The sequence below is a fragment of the Anser cygnoides genome, chromosome 1, assembly GCF_040182565.1.
Source record: "Anser cygnoides isolate HZ-2024a breed goose chromosome 1, Taihu_goose_T2T_genome, whole genome shotgun sequence".
Lineage (NCBI taxonomy): Eukaryota > Metazoa > Chordata > Aves > Anseriformes > Anatidae > Anser > Anser cygnoides.
This window is the reverse complement of record NC_089873.1, coordinates 28,259,272-28,277,500: the sequence shown is the minus strand read 5'-3', so window position 1 is coordinate 28,277,500 and position 18,229 is coordinate 28,259,272. Positions and strand designations below refer to the sequence as shown.

Sequence of the window (18,229 nt, the reverse complement as noted above, 5' to 3'; positions counted from 1 at the left end):
TTGGTTTGTTTTTTAGTTGGAGGTAGCTTACCATCCTGATGGACTTTATTGGGAACTACAGAATTTTCAGCATAATTCTGAATACCCTGCTGGGAACAAACCACCTAAAACCTGAGTCTTAGAAATGCCCCAGTCTTTTTTTTTTTTTTAATCTGTTTTTTGGTGGGACTACATGAGGACTGTTGAAGTTCCTCTCCCTGGGGAAGTAGGGAAGGATGACTGGTCCTCTTCACAGAGAAGTCTGGCCTCATATGAGTGTGGCAATCTTTTGCCATACCTCAGGGCAATGCTGAAGAGTAGAAAATGAATATTATCTGTCTCATTATATGGAAAATGATGAATATGCTTGCTACTTTCCACTATGTTGGCCCAGTTCTTTTTCTGATGTGGTAATATGAAACTCTAAAGATGGAACATGATCTGGGTTGTCAGACATACCTATTTTTCAAAGGTGGAGAATTAAATACACTAAAAGTAATACAATGTCCATCTATAGTACTGTATAAATAGAGAAATGACTGAGATATATACCTGTCATAGGGACTATGAAATTATTATTTGCTATACAATTTAAAGTGTTCATATCTATCCATAATAATTACTACTGAAGGGAATTTCCAATGATGTTACTTTTTTTTGTGTGTGTGCTACCGTGAAAAACCCAAACCATATCAGTGTTGTTTTTATCTTAATAAACTGTTAGGAACTTCTCCCCCTCAGCCCTCATAGCATTGGTTCATATATTCATCCTCAGATCTGTTACATCACTTAGAGATAAATAGTTAAACATGAGATGCACATCCAGAGTCTTTAAGGGAGCTGACCACCAAATCATCTTTGAGGCATTGTTTCTAGATTTAAGAGCAGCTAAGTTTGAAGTGTAACTTCCACAAATGCTCATCTATCCATAATATGTTTCTTAAAGAAAATGGGACTTGTTAAGATGAAGTGACTTTTGACTTGTAGTTGTTTTTGTTTGCTTGTTTGTTTTTGTGTCTTTGCACATGCAAAAAGTCTAATTAAACATTTACCTGTATAGGAGTTGCTATTCTTCCCTTTTCTCCTGGGATATAAGTTAATTATTTCTATTCTTTTTGAAATGAATTCACAAATCTGAGTGGTAGAATTAGCTTCTGTAAGTCACAGTTATTTAGATTCTATGTTTGACACAAGCAAATCATATTTTTCCATGGCCGAACTTTACTGTAAACTCACAGGCAAAGCTAAGGTTATGGTATGACTTTCCTTACTTGACAGACTCTGAGCATATCTAGTAGCTACATTAATTCAACTTGAAACTTACTTTCAGATTGCAGCCTGAATGCACACAAAAGACAGAAATCTACAAAAGTGTTGATTGAGAATTTCTGGACAAAAAGTGCACTCTAGCAAACCACAGCTAAATTCAAAACCAAACCAAATCAAACCAAACAAAACAGCAACAACAATAACAACAACCATCTTTAACTCAAATAAATCATTTTGTGGTTTGAATCAAGATTTTTTCATCACTTTATTCATTATGTAGCATGCAGATTAATAGATATGCTTCAGTAACTTAAGTGTGATCACTGTGATCACTGAAAAATTGGACCACCAAACAGGGGCTTCTTCAGTCTATTCTCCCATCAATGAGACACTCAAAAGTTCCAGATTACTCCTTTCTCCAACTCCACTCACAAGAGTTCACTCTGAATTGTAGAAGTTTATCTGGCATGACTGATAAACTTGGCCAATTATTCTCCTTCTCTCTAGAGATCCACTTTGGCCCTCAAAACTGTAGATCAATTGAATAACGTTATAAGACACAGTGTGCATGGACAGCTAGAAGAATCAATGTAGTAAAAGAGTTTTAAAAGCTGTTCAGTCAGTTGGAAGTAGAAAGTAGAGCTGGCATCAGTTTCAGTTAGGGAGGTATCTACAATTCTCACTACAAGTTCAGGCTTTGATTTCCATAATTGCATACATAAAACTACATTCATGCAACATGTACGAACAACTGTTACTGTAATTGCACACACAGGCAGATTACATACCCACTTCTTTGTTCCTGCAGTTACTGTATATATTTGGCAGTTATGGTCATTGGGTAAGCATTTTGGAAATCTGGCACATTGCAATTATTCAAGCAATAAGTCCTACCATTGAAGTATCAGAAGCACAACTTTATCCAGGAAAATCAAAGTATACTTTTTTTTTTTTTCCTGATTGTTGTAAGTTATTAATTGCAGCACAAGGAGGACCATATATCAAAGCTGACCCCATACTTCAGATGTGTTCCAGAATGGATCTCCAAGCTGAAGACAGGAGAATCTGAATGGTATTAGAAGCAGTGACAGTATAATATGCAGCAAGAGTCCATCCAGGAAAGCAGTCATGGCATTGGCAGGGCATGAACACCGAAAACCTCCAAACATGTCCATGGTGTGAGGAGCCTCCTGCAGGTGTCAAACTGGACTTCTGAGGTGCTGCAGGACTGTGACAGTCTACTCATCCTTCTTCTGATCACCAGAAACATCAGGTGAAGCTAAGTCGGTAATGTTGGGAAACGGTGCTTCCTTGTCATGTGTAACCTACCTTGAAACAATCTTCCTTGATTAGATGCTGGAAGGTGACCACTGAGTTTTAATATAGTGAAAGGCTTTATTATTATTATTATTATTTATTTATTTATTCATTCATTTATTTTCTGACAGTTATCTGCTATCATTTCAACCTCAGGCAACAAATTTGTGGGTGTATATATCTGTGGTGCATGCACTTTCAGGGAGAAAAATCAATCTGTATCCAATATATTGTATACATAACCCGTTTGTTTATTTGATACACTTGTTAACTTGTTTATTTGAAACTTTAGGGACTTATTGTCAAACTTGTTTAACTTACTCTGTCTTCTCCCAAGAATTCCAGGTACTTTACTGCAGATATAGGCCTAAATGGAGCTCATTTTCACTCATATACAGGATGAAAGTAATCCCTTCTGCAGGCATCCTGCCTGGTTCTAGAAACTTCTGTTCTGATGAAGCTCTGTTGCTCCGAGGTCTTTGTCTGTGTGGAGTCTACAACTCTGGAACTGGCCAGTTTGCCATGGAGCCACCTATATGGCAGTAAGATGGTTCTACCTGAAGGTGTATCATAAAGCTCATAATATGTATGCAGTTGCAAGAATGAACACTGTAATCCACTTAAAATTATAATAGATCATAGCATGTGAGCCTCTACACAGCTAAAGCAGTTCATCAGTTTGGTAGGTTATATGAAGTGACAGGAACTCAGCAGCTGAAAAGACAGTCCTGTTTCCTCTCATAAGGGATATAAGACATAATAAGAGTAGTTTTAGTAATCTCACCTAAGTTTCCAAATTCTGACAAACTCTGGTTCATGCACACGCACGTGCATGCACATGCATGCCAGTATTATAGTGTTCTATTATTAGCACATCTTTAAATACCTGCATTTTATTATATAATTGTCTATTGTTCTCAGTTCATCACAAAATTCCCAATGACACAGGTGGGAACTGTGCACACAGACTAAATTGATGTGTCTTTTAACTACTGTGCCAGTCTGGAAAGAACCACATAAATTTCCAAAACACATCTCCTGGTAAAATAAATACGTAGAAAATGCGAGTGCATAGCATGGATATAATGTTAAATGCAATGCAAACCTTAAAAATATGTAAATAAGAAGCGTATGCTATTTTAGCTCACTGCAGCTGATAAGCATTCAGTATTCCTCCTTATTTACTACAAATCTCTGAAAATTCTAGTCTATAGTAAGCTTCTAAAATAAACCTGTGAACACCACAGACACTTAAAAGATGTTCAGAAAATTGTGCAGGGTAGCTCTAGAGACAAGTTTTGAGAAAGAGTCTCATAATACATGCAAAGATTAGGAAATAAGTTTTATTATTGTGGTCATTATTGTCATTATTAGCAGTTAAAAGGATAAGGTGTGGAAGCAGAGTGTCTCTGTAATGGAAAAGGTCTACATTATCTACTCTATTTGTTGACATGTCTACACAGGCATTGCCTTGCCTGTTTCAGGAGACAGGTGTGGGTGTATGGATAGTAGTGATTGTTATGGAAGATTTGGATGTCCTCTGACATTGCCTGGTATCATGTACTCTTTTCTCTGTCTCCTGGTGATCAAGCTGCAACTTCGTGTTTTCCCATATGTAAATAAAAAAAGGTATTGTATTCCATGAAATGTATTTAAAGGAAGTTGGAAGATAGTAGAGAGTATGCCTTGTTTTCCTGCAGGGCAAGGGTAGCTAAATAGAAGATTAGTTCAATGAAGGGGCGGTGGGGTGGGGGGCAGGACTTTAAGTAAATAATATTACATGAAGGAACTGCTATTCTCTATTACATCAAAGGAACATGTTATCTTGTCCAGCCACGGTACATTTCTTTTTAAAGACCTTAGGTTAAAAAGCTTTTATATAAATATTTGTAGAACTGAAGCCAATATCCTTAAAATAGGAATTTTAATAAGAAAAAAGAATTACCCATAACACTTAGGAGTTTTATCATCTTGATTCTTAAGTTATTTCAAATTCCCAAGCTTTCCAACTAAGAGCGAAAAGAATTTGGAGCCCTGTGCTTCAGAATTATGTAGACAGCATCCAGGTAGTAAAGATGCAAATAATGACAACTTAGTGCCTGGGAGTCCTTATAGATGCCTGTGTGATTTTAGGCACTTAAGTACTCTGACCTGTCTGCCTGTGAGAATCAAACCACGAATGTGAAGAGAGCACTGGGCCTTGATTTCAGCATGTCCCTACCACCGCTGTCCTACTGAGGGGCAGAGCAGAGTCCATCACATTCACTTCCTCATACCTTTCACTGCCCAATGTGGGCATGCAGGATAGAGTGGTTCTTGTCAGGGCAGCAGAAAAGAAGGATGACCCTGACAGTGATTGTGCTGCCATAGATATAACTGGCACCATATCTTGGAAGAGAACTGATCTCATGGAACTGTCTTACAACTGGAATCTTAATATGTCATCCCCCCATCCTCCCACAGTGCTGTCAGCCTGCTGCACTGGACTGAAAGCAAGCTCCCTCTGTTTGCATATAATTTTAGGATCAGTTACTTATCAAGTATTTTCAGTTCAAAAGTGTAAAAAGTGGTAATATATGGTAATATATCATGCCATTTAAGCACAAATGGCTGAATCTTTCATGGATGGTTCATAGGCTAATAATCACATTCCCTTGTAATAAGAATTTCTTATGTAAGTAAGGGGCGGGGAGCTGGACTGTCATCAACACCTGTAAATTGTATGAAACTCTGAATGTCACTGTCCTATATTTCCATTTGTAAAATGACTTTTCCTGAACCATTTGTAGAAGGATGTTCATTCACGGATAAGAGTCTAATGATACAATGCTTCTTTACCCAGTATTCAAAAGGTTCTTTTCATGGAGGATCTTCACCGATTATTTTCTGAAATGGTTAGTTATATGGCAAACCTTTTAGAGTGCAATGCAGGATCATAGCCTGGATTCTTTGAGGGAAAAAAAAAAGAAAAAAAAAAAAGTTCTAGAGATCCTTTCTATTTGAAATATATTGTCTTGGACCTATATCAGCATTTAGTAAACCTTTATTGTTCTGTTGTGAGTACGTATAAAAGTGCCATAGGCAGTCACACAAGTTCTTCGCAGATAAAAATATACCTTATTCATTAAACACCTCAGTGAAGAAGATATTTTTGCCCCTATCTTAGAGCACTGTCCAATAAGGCATGGAGAAATAGTGATTTTTACACATAAATGAAACAATAGATTCTGAATATCCATACCATAGTAGCCTCTCTGTTGTTCTAGACAAAAATACACTGCAGAAAATTAACACTTGGTACTTTTAAATAATACTTATCATGATCATTTACTGAATTCATATGAGGGTGAACATAGCAATATAGTTTTATAGCAAAAACCCTGATATTTAAAAATGAAGAGAAGAAAACATTGAAATATTTTTCAGGGGCAGGGGGAGGGAGGGGGGGAGAAAAAGGTTTTAAGTAGTTATTCCATTTCCCAGTTTTCAAAGGTTCTGCATTAAATGAGAAACCTCACTCAGTAGCTCCTGCATTTGCCTGTTTCTGGTGTTAATTATCTTTTGTTTGCCCTTGATAATCCTGAGGTTGGTATGCAGATAATGAAGGCTGCAGAATCATCTCAAAATGTAAAAAACAATGGCATTGTCAATTCTGCATCACAACACTTTATAAATTATGAATGTTATCCACATTAAAGAGAATGGTAGACTTTTAAAATTACTTCCATGAATAGATTAAATTACAAGTATTATTACATTTCATTTTATTAAGTGCATCTTAGTAGTTATTAGGGCAAATGAACATGTTCTCTCAATTACATAATAACATTAGGACTAAAAATTATGCATCGACACTCCCAAATGCATAATGCTGCATTGTATATTAATCATCCCAAACAATATTTTCAGTTTATATGAAGACAGTTATTACCTATTGAACAATAACATTGTTATTGATTTATTGCAATTCAGCTCAAAGAATGATTTTTTAAATAAAAGCTTAGATTCTTTTCTGGATACTTTAATAATTTCTAGCTCTTAGAAAAAAATGTAAGAGTCTTTTAATTACTCTCTTTTATTAATCTAATTACAAGAAGACAAAGTTTATCATATATTTCATTTTTAAATATCCTGGATAAGACAATGTAGCACACATTCAGAATATACCAATTAATTTAAAAGAACACTTGTTAATTTTATTTTTAGCAAATGGTAATTATTTACATGCTGTAGTTTTTAAGTTACATTTTAATTCTCTGAAACAATTCTTAGCGGTCAGATCTGTAGGTCATCCTGCTGCTTTTTATTCCAATAAACGCTTTTCTGTAAGTAGAATAGTAATAGCATCAGCTAACACAAGCAGGAAAAGCACCTGATACTAACGCACTGAATTAAGTGGTAACATTTTTACTCATTTAAGTGGAAAAGGATTGAGACCTTACCCATTTTAGACATATGTAGCAGACAAGCATTTTAGACACCTGTATAGCAAATACTGATATCAAAACTTTCAGAGAGTTTTGCAGTTTCAAATTTTTATTTGGGTTTATTATATGCATTGATTTCAATGTACTTCTAAAAGTACATTTGTTTATGTATTAAATTGTTCAGATAACTGTCTCCCTGTTTCCAGTATTTCTAATACCTCATGTTAATTAGATTTGGTAATGCACATACTGATCTGCTGTTATTTACTTTAACAAAACTGGGAATTTTTTTTAGTATGATTACATAAGGAATAAACATCCTACTATTAAAAATGCAATTTTTACAGTGTCAGCATTTTTTTCTTTAGACAAGGCAGAAATTGTTCTTATGTATTCTATTTTTCTGTTTTCATTTTATTGTCAGATTGTGCCACTTCATAAAAAGTTGGTATATGCTGGACTGATGTTTCCAGGGGGCAGTTACTGACTCATCAGTAAAGTAACAAAAATAAATAAGTAACATTTCTGTATTATTCATGCCAAGTACAGATCACAGACAATAAATCAATTTTTAAAGCTAATACAAAACACTAAAAATTTGTAGGTCTAAATATAAAAATGCTAACATAGTTCCTTTACCATATGTCTTAAACATGCGGTATGATCTGCTTGATTCAGCAAGAAGAGTATACAAACATGCAAAATTGTATGCTCCTAGAGAATACGAAAAAGTGCATTTTCATTTGAAATATTTGTGCAGAGGGGGAGCCTTTCTGGAAGATAACAGTTCCTAATACACTGAAATAATCTTTGTGCTATCTAGAAAGAACTTTTTCCCCATGCATTCTGTCCTTGTGCTTCCTACAATCTGGAGTAGAATTTATTAATACCATCCACAGAAAGCCTGTGGAAATGTGTCTAATAGTGAACATTTAGAATCAGTAAATGTTCTAATTGGTCATTTCATGGAAGTATGTCATCAGTGTAATTAGACATTGTTTATATTAGCAGTGCATTGAGTAACATGAAATGACTAGGTGATCCTTTCTGGCCTAATGTTATTAACTAAACAAAGTAAGTTAGACTCTTTATCACCGTTACATAGGATTAAAAATGACTGGAACTAATATACATGCAGTTGACAAAATAACTAGCCTTCTTAGTTCCAATTAGTCTTCAATTAAACTGTATCAGCAGTGTTGTCAGACTTACAGATACATTAAATTGTCTTTGAATCTGATTCCTTCAGTTCTTCCTCTTGCTAGTAAGGAAGTTTCAGACATGAAAGCGTTAACATCTCATTTGAAATTACTCCTATTTAAGAAGAAAAATCATATTACTTTCTTAATCTTTCTAATTCTATTCTCATAAGATGATCTTGGATTTGTTCCTTTAGCACAGACTCTTTAGTGCAGTCCTGATTTCTGTATTAATGAATTGAGAAGATGACATCAGGCTCTTAGGTAAGTGCTATAAACACAGTCATATGATTTTTATAGTAAGATATCATGTGTAAATATATATATATATATTTTGTCCGTTCTTACATCAATGTTTCTTTGAAAAGTAATAGTTAGATATTATGTAGGTAGCACACAAAAGACCATGTAGTAGTTTGCAATTTACCTTTTGATCATCACAAGAAAAATTTCTACTGGGAAATGAAAGCCAAACATAATTCACTAAAATTACACTGAATGTCCTCTAATCAATACAGATAAATCTAGAGTTTGTTGTTAAATCGATCTTCTCCTTTATAGAGATATACTGTCTTGATTGTTTTAGGGATAATTATTTCACAGGGAATTTTTACGATGATCAGTAGAAACAAGACAATAGTAAACTTGACTCAGAGCCACTGAATTACTGTGCTGCAGAGTGCATTTGTCTCTTCTAGTTTGAAGCTTAGTGATATCAATACTGATTTATATCATTTCATGTGATGATGTTTTCCTGAGAGAAATGAAGTGAAGCTGATTTCATTTCAGAAATGAACAGCCTCTATATTTGTTTTTCTTTTGTAAAATTGTCAGCTCTTGCCAATATAAATACTCACTGATGCAGACTTTCCCTTCCTGCTTTTATCGCTTAGGCTGATTCCTTGACATACATCATACTGAAAAAGTCCAGATAAACATTAGAGAAATATAAAAATGTTTAGACTAGAAAGACAAAGGTTGAACTATAGGATTACTTAAAATGGTGTTACTGAGCTATTTCTATCCACATGAAAATACAATTTAAATATCAAAGATTTCAAAAGTCAAAAGTTTTCTACTTCAGCTTCCATTTGTAAATGAAGAACTTTGTAAGTCTGCATGATTTTAGCAGATCACATAACATATGGCGATGTAGCATTTAAAAACATAAAGAAGAAAAGGAAGAGAGAGAGAAGGATGAGTTTCTATGGAATGAAATAGATATAATTGCTTGCAGTACTCTATCTGAAGCAAAACTGAATTGCAACACATTACTCAGATAAATATGTTATACTGCATTCTTGGTTAACAGAATAAAAAACATACATTGTGTGTGAATGAATAAAGAGATAATGGACGTAAAGCTTGAAGTTTTGCATAGTATATGCAGTCATCTAAACTTTTCATTAGTAAGGATATGGTGAATTATGTAATTCAAGGAATATCCTGACTAGAGTGTCTTTTAATACTGGCAGTCTAATTGGCAACAGTTACAATTCTGTGCAAAATGAAATAATTCTCTAATGAATAACATAATAAAAAAGTGTTTGTTTTTCCTCCTTAAATTATCATTAAAATGTAATGTCTAATGCAAGGAATCCCTTTCATTTAACAGTGATTTTGGTAATATGTGTTTGTAAATGAGCACTTAATATTAATTCTTAACACCTTTTTGAGGAAAAAGGAAATAAAGTTTTTAGTATTTATAAGAGGAAAGCATGTGCTGTAATTGCTTATTAGCTGACTGTTATTAAAGTGAAAATCTAGTTTAAATGATCATTTCAGAAACATATCATTTACTTTTATTATTGTTTGTAGCTATTACTAGAGAATTGTACAAAAACATTCAAAATCTGTTCTGAGAAAGAATTGTGTATTGATGGTTATTAAATGCTACATTTTCAAAATAGGGAGCTCTTGCTTACGTGTGTTAGAAACCTAGTGCTCACTTAAATCATTAAATTGTGTCTTTTAACTATAAAACGGTTCATATTTTTGGTGGTTAATATGTAAATTTTGTTTACCTTACTCTGCAAAATAAGGCATTTCTCATAGCAATGATTCAACTTTAATTAATCTGGTGATGATTTAACCTGAATAAATGCTTTATTTTAAATTGCTGCAAAGATTTGTCGTGTTTATCATATAAATTACGTCAAGTTTAAGATTATGTGAACCAAACGGCCAAGAGCACTGATCTCCACTGCTGTTGATGGAGGAACAGCACTGACAAAGCTAACAGGAGCAATAAACATACTATTACACCCATGCTGCCTTCCAGGCTGTGCGATGTCTATGTATGGTATTGTTGTAACGCTGGAATTTATGAAATGTACTTCCATGTTTGATGTACTACGTTTGACCTAGCAGTGTGTACAATAGAAGGCTACAATGTAAATCCTCCCTTAATTGCTATGACATACATATCAATGAAATTAAAATATATGCAGTTTAGTTTAGAAGCTGAGTTTCTGTCAGAGCCTAAAAGACACATTTGTAACAGGGTTGTGAGCATGGTAAAGCAAAGCTTACTATGCCTGGTCAGTACACAAGTGTTATAAATGGGCATATTGCATCCATAAATCATTTCTTTCGGTAGTACGACATTTTATGAAATTTCTCTCCACAAATTCCCTTAGAATTATTTGTGAAGATACACATGCCAGTGGTTACTTTTTCTCCTGGAAAAGTGATAAGGCCAGAAGATACGCTTGGAGGTCGCAGGCCACGAGTAACCTTATACATATTAACAATTCTGCCATATATCAGTGTTCCTGGATTTCAGCAGTCTCTGGAACATTAAACCTTCTGTCATTCACGTCCCTACTGGGTTTGATTCTGCTGAGGTTTAGTGGAATTATAAACACATATGAAAATATGCAGAATATATTTCTTGTTTGAAGTGATTATAATGTGATGTTTCTGCACTGCAGCATTCATAATAAAGCAAACGTGGTGTTTCAGTGCAATATGACATCTCAAGTAATCTTCTTAACAAGTAAGCAGTGTAAGACAAAACATCCACTGTTTCACCTGCTTTACTTAAAGACAGAACAAATGGACTAATCCCTATAAACTTTTAAAAATCTTCTACTGCAGACTGCCTTCAAGTTTTCGAATCCTCATAGTTTTCAGACATACTTTTTTTCAAATGAAATGATCTAACATTTGTTAAGTTCTTCCTTACAAATAAAACAATAATATCTCAAGTAAGTAGCTGCAGTTTTTAATCTATTGATCATTTTGAGCACCAAAGAAGATGACTGACAGTGAGCAACATTTACCTGACACCCTTGAACATTTCACAGAGACAAGTTGATATGAGTTTGTATAAATACTAATATTAAGCAGAATTAGCTTTGGAAAAAATAAAGAAATTGTACTGAGGTGAAAATTGTCACTGTCAGGAGAAATGAAGTTATATCAGAGAACAAGTGACATACAATTTTCTCTAGAGTGTTTTTAATAAAAATAGCTTTTCTTTGAATATTTTGAAGTCAAACATGAGAGGCAATCTGTGCGTTTGTCAGAGTTTGAGAGTGTGAAAAATTGCTGCCTTAAATCATTTAAGCTGAAAAGCAACTTCTTCCTGCTGAGATAATTTCACATTGACTTACCGTGCAAGCCCTTCAGGCATTCCCAGCTCAGAGCAGAAGTTTTCAAGGTAAAAAACATAGAGAGAGAACATGGTAGAAGCTGGGACAAGGATCAGCAGCAACTCCAGGCGTTCAGGCAGATCTGACTTTGATTAATTAGAGAGCTACTTTTCCATTTCCACATGTACTGCCTGATGGAAAGGTAGAGTGGACCAGGATACACAAACTTGGAGTTGACTCTGCTAGATATCAGCAGGTTTTGATCCTCTGCAGAGCTTGCAGGATAGTTGCTTGGGAAGGGTAAATTGCTGGAGCACATTTTTAGTTTATTCGTTCTAATGCAGAGAAATTGTCTGAACTGAAATAGATTTGATTTTCATCCGTGAATAACCCAGTTACTGTAAATGTTTATGTTACGTGAATATGCAACTACAGTATTGCATAATGAAGGCTCAGTTATTTGACTGTTTTGTCTTTTATATGAGTTTTTTAAGTAAGTACTTGATTTACACTGTTTGAGACATTAAATGTCTTCCATCTCCCTGTAACACCAGAGTACAGATAATTTGAAGCCAATTATTAAAATGTTTTTAAAATGCAATTAAAAAAAAAAAAGACTTTAAAAAAAATTGGCTGTTATCTTACCAGGGGATTTAATTTTAAAGACAACTTTTATAAAATGTTCAAATGCAGATCCAAATGTATGCTTTTTATTCTTTTGGCAAATGAATTTCTAAGAAAAAAAAATATTTAAATTACTATTTAAACGAAATCCCTATTTATCACAAACAGACACACAGTTAATAAAGTTAGGAAGGTTTAAAGAAGGTTATTGCAAATGGCATTGTCTGGCTGTGCAACTCTTTGTTAATAAGTAATATTCACCAACTTAGTTCAGAAGACACACACATCTCACTTTGAACCTGAACTTCCTTCTCAAAACTTTCTTCTTAGAGCACTGAGAGTTTTACACTGGTTGGGACTGCTTCGTCATTCTGCATGGGACTGGCAGACAGCTGGGAGGTCCACAGCACAAGTAGCTCTCTGTGATGTTAATTGACAGTGATTGTTATCAGCCCCACACAATATCAGGCATTAAGAGAATAACACTTCGTGGATTGCAGGTTTATTTGCCACTTCACTGAAATGCTGTGTGTTTTTTTAATATTCTATGTACCAGATTTATTGTTATTATTATAAACTGCTATTGATGTATTGACTTGCACAGCTTGTTATTACAGAAAGAAAATGTTGTCATACAGGAAATTTGCTTCCTGAGAATTTTGTTTTCACAATTTACTTTCATTGCAGTTTGCTGTTGACTCAATCCAAAGTGGCCTCTGTGGCTACTGATCACATTTTTGAGGCTGTTCTTAGTTCTGAAGGAAAATTTCTGCGTTGGTATCATCCATGTAATAATTATCCAGGTGTTATGTGGCTAGCAGCCCTTGCTGTTAAATTCTTGGAAATGATACAGAAACTTATGGGTTTGCTTACCCACTCCCCCTTCCACACTCTTAATATATGACCTTAGTTTTGTTCTGCAGATCCGCTGGGAAAGACAAGTATCTTGAGTGCAGCCAACACAGTTTTCTTCCCTGATTCTGTTCAAAGATGCATACCTGGTGGTATCCATATCATACTATATGTTCCATATAACCTGAAAGTGAGGGCAGAAAGGAACAGTCTTCGAAAGACAGTTACTCAGTTGCTTGATGTGAGATTGTGATGAAGGTTGTCATTCCAGTTCCTGATATAGAGAAACACTAAAAAGGAACTTGCTCTGGAGAACAGGCAGATCAGGATCAGGAACTGCAGAACTGTCTTCTGTGGAGCACAACATCTACAGATCCTTTCAAAACAGAAAGCTGGGGATCTTTGGAGAGAGAAGATACCAGTATTCAAAAGATCTGTTTTCCTTGGTCTCCTTGTCACAACTTAGGATCATTTTCAACCTATATGACATTTCAAGATTTAAATGTCACAAAACTACTATTTCTGACGGCTTGGACCCAAGAGTTCAGTCAGAGCTGACATGTAAGACAATGGTTAGGTTCATTAGTTAGGCTTATTGAGATAAATTCTTTTCTAGATTAATTTAAACTGCCCTTCACCATATACTTACCAACATATAACTAATCAGAAAAAAACTGTGTTAAAGTAAGGAGTGGTCATCTTTGACTTGTACATATGTGAACCCTTCCACATTTTTATTTTCTTCCTAAATTCTAATGTTTTCATTCCATGATACCTTTATACAAATATAATCTTCCCTACACATGTTATGAGTTAGGAGTGATACATGCTGGAGAGAGAGAAGAGGAAAAATACTAATTGTAAATATAAATTCACCGGAAGTGAGCATCATGCATATACTTAGATGGCTTCAGAAAAACATACACTACATTTATTTCAATTTCTTGAGTTACTTGGACTCACCTGAATTTAGATTCAAGAGAACTTTAACATAAAATACATAGATGAATTTCATGATATATGTATCATTTTTTATTTAGTTTTGTAATAAACAGTGAAAATCCAAAGGGTCACAAATGATCAGCTGTATCCAGTCCAAATGGATCCTGGTGGACAATATTGCTACTGTGAAATGCCTTAGAAATCATTCTTCCCAGGGAAGAATCAGAAATAGGACCAAATCATAGTTCTCAATATCTCTGATATGGAAGGGCAATATATTTTAAATGACACTCCAGAAAACTCTGGGAGAACCAACTGGAGATTCATAGTGAAAAGAACCTGTTGTGGTTTAACCCGGCTGGCAGCTAAACACCACACAGCCGTTCGCTCACCCTCCCCCCTCCCTCTCTGGGATGGGGGAGAGAAACGGGAAAGTGAAGCCGGTGAGTTGAGATAAAGACAGTTTATTAAGACAGGAATATAATAATAACAATAATAATAATAATAGTGATAATGATAATAGTATTAATAATAATAATGTGTAAGAAACAAGTGATGCACAATGCAATTGCTCACCACCCGCTGACCGATGCCCAGCCTATCCCCGAGCAGCCGGCCCCCCACCCCGGCCAGCCACCCCTATATATTGTTTAGCATGACGTCAGATGGTATGGAATACCCCTTTGGCCAGTTTGGGTCAGCTGTCCTGGGTCTGTCCCCTCCCAGCTCCTGCTGCACCCCCAGCCTGCTCGCTGGCAGGACAGAGCGAGAAGCCGAAAAGTCCTTGGCCTGGTGTAAACACTGCTCTGCAACAATTAAAACATCAGCATGTTATCAGCGCTCTTCTCATCCTAATCCAAAACATAGCACCCTACCAGCTACTATGAGGAAAAATTAACTCTGTCCTAACTGGAACCAGGACAGAACCTGATATTCACCAGAAGTGTCTTTTGTTGTTGTTGTTGTTTTGTTGTTTTTGTTTGTTTGCTTTTCTTTCTTGTTTGTTTTCAAATCTTACTCATGGATGTATAAAATATAAAGTTGTCTGCAGAACTATTTCAGTTGAAGTCATTTCCAAAGTGTGTGTTTGTTATGACTCATAGGTGGCAATTCAGCGTAAAAATGAGGGATAGTTTGCCCAGGAAGACAGACCAACTCCTAATGTGTATGGCCAAAGTGCTGGGAGAATCTGTGTTGACCTGACACAGAGACAGCAGCAGACGTGGACTTTGGAATTCTTGTTTTTCTAAAAAATATGAGGGGGATCTGTGCACAGAGGAATGAGGGGCTTGTACAGAGGAACTTTATGTGGATATGGATAGTTTAAATTTTTTTTTTCCTTATTTCTGTATTTTATACCCTGTCAAGTGAGAAGTTTATCATTTAGTTCTAAATTAAGGAAAGCCTACAGAAAATATAAAGGCCCTCTACATAAGCTCCTAGAGGCATAAACATTATTTATAGTACTTCATTCTTATTTAACTGAGGCAAGTAAGTGCTATAAATGCTCAAAATAAAGAGATTAGAAATGCGATTTAACACAGTCAGGAATGAAGGTTATTCATCAGAAATAGCAATTCATTTTTATTTATTTATTTATTTTCCTTCATTTTTCATTGGCATAGTTGCCTAACACACTGTTTTGATATTGACAGTTCAGGGAGGAGCAAATGCAAGCACTAATGACTTGGATGAGTTTCTGCTCTTTGAATTTGCTAGAGATTTTATTAAATAACACTGTAGCTCAGGGTGAGCTGATTGTGTTTCACAGCCTATTTCCCCATACTCCCTAAATGCTGATTTACCTAGAATGAAATGCATGTACACATACTCTGGAGCATGTGTTAAAGCTGTGCTAAACATTTTCCATGTAACTTCCAGCTGGCAACATTTTGCCAGAAAGCCTGGTACTTAGAAATGATAAATAAATAAAACAAACAGAAACTTGTGCTGTAATAAGGAGACAATGGAAGAGCTGCAGGGCATGGAGTAAATTCAGCTTGACTTGATGTGGACACAGTGGCTGGATTTTACCCAAGAGATATTAGCAACATTCAGATTCCTAAAGGGAGGACTGTGGAGAGGGAAGAACGGATCTCATTGGGAGGTCTCTTAGCACATTTGGAATAATAAACACAGAAATGATGAAAAATAATATTTAAGCAGCAAAATCAGCATGCACTGTTCTCCTGTAGGATGTTGAAAAAATATGAACTTGTCTTGAGAAGAAAAAATAATGAACAGAGCTTTGTTTTGTTTTATTTTGTTTGGAGGGAGAATGCAAAGAAGATGGAAGGGGGGCTGGAGCCTGAGAAGGCAAACTGTGTGACAACAGCCATCAAATGAAGGAAAAAGAAACAGTGAAGGTAAGGAAAGAAAGAGCAAGCAGGGTGTGTATCAAGTGTGCTTTTAAAGGGTGTTACTCATTAAAAGAAAAGAAACACCCTCCAAATTTCTTTAATTATATTTGTAAGGGCAAAAGTAACACATAGCATAAATACTTCTGTCATGAAAACATTTTCACTTCAAGCAAAAATGTGAACAGTTCCTCAGCACCAGTAGTGGTAAGTACAAACACAACAGCAAAAGTTGCAGTAGGAGGCACATTTATGTCTGTTTTTCTTTACCTTTCATGGGTGGGCTCTCTTCTACTTATAGTAGTGTACATTGATCTTTGCTGAACATGTTATAGTAACAGCCCGTTGAGTATTATTGGTGTTCTCTTGCTATTTTGGGCAAAATCCTAAACTTTCTTTCCCATACAAGGTGGTTCCATATATAAAGAATGTATTTATGTTTATAGCTTTAGGCACTCACTTTTGAAAACAGTGACCTTAGAACTGTGTAAGGACCAGTGGCAGTGGTGAAACCAGAAATCAGACATGAACCTCGTAAACAATATAGGTAAAGTGGGTAAATCAGGTTCCTGTACATTGATTTCCTGTCACTCAACTGGTAGGCAGAACTTTCCAGGATGGAAACTGTAGTAGTTTAAGAGAAAGTAAAATAGGGTCACATTAATCTGTACTCACTCAAATGCATAAAGGAGGCTAAGAGAGAATTTCCAACATAACTGTCACTCTGACTTTGGCTTGACTGGTTTGTCATGATCAAATGACTTCACTTTTCTGGTACGTGCTCCTCTGCTTTTTACATCCTTGATATCCCAGTTTATACATGTGCACATGCTGACTTCCTCCAGGACACCACAGCCCATCCTGATAATTGCACTGCTAATGCTACCTGCTGTGTTAAAGGTCAGCAGAAAGGCCTTAGTGGTGAAGTGGCACTTGCCTATCAAAATGCAAAATACTGGGGTGAATGAAGTAAAACTCAAATATTTTATGTTACAAAACTCGCGACATTCAAAGCCAAGTATATCATTCTCATGTTCCAATACACAGAAAAGAATGTCACAGCATGACTCCATCTTCATGATGGAGGCTGAAAGAAGAATGAAAAATAATGCAAAGATATCTCCTTGTTAAAATTTATTGTAATCATGTGTTCTTCCTCTGCTATTGCACTGAAGTAAAGACATTTTAATCCCACGGTACAACTGAGAGACCTCATCTAAAAACTGCAAAAACTCTGGTTCTGATATTTTGAAACTCAGAGTACTTGTCACTTGTGAATATTCATACAGACCACTGAACAAATTAAATTCTGCCTGCAGTGTTACATGCAGGAAATGAACAAGGTAAATCACAAATAGACAACAGTATTTTATGGAACATTTTAGAAATGTCGAGTGCATCCACCATAAAATGCTTGTAGAAAAATCATTCAGGATAATACCATCATGGACCACATGCTTTAGAGATAAACAAAATAGAGGAAACTGTCTTTAAGTCTAATAAAGGTTTGAATTCTTCAAGGTAACCTAGTAATGCTTTTTTATCTTACATGCAGGAGTATTCATGCTGGTAAGACATGGAATGAAAAAGGCTTATACAAACTTTGTAAAAAAGAAGCTAGAAAACCAAACTAAATGCTGGTTTTGTCTCAAAGGAAACCAAATTTT

General features: G+C 35.4%; 1 long non-coding RNA gene across 2 annotated transcripts in view; it reads left to right on the top strand.

The window, feature by feature from the left end:
- LOC106042047 (uncharacterized) overlaps positions 1-16,821 on the top strand; it is a 20,571-nt gene extending 3,750 nt beyond the window's left edge. The window contains exons 2-3 of one of the 2 annotated variants that reach the window (XR_007158354.2): positions 2,219-8,455; positions 16,479-16,821. This is a non-coding gene — a long non-coding RNA (uncharacterized lncRNA). Of the gene's footprint in view, positions 1-2,218; positions 12,397-16,478 lie in introns of those variants that run through there. The other variant, XR_010829045.1, reaches the window with a different exon arrangement.
- Positions 16,822-18,229: the final 1,408 nt, after the last annotated feature.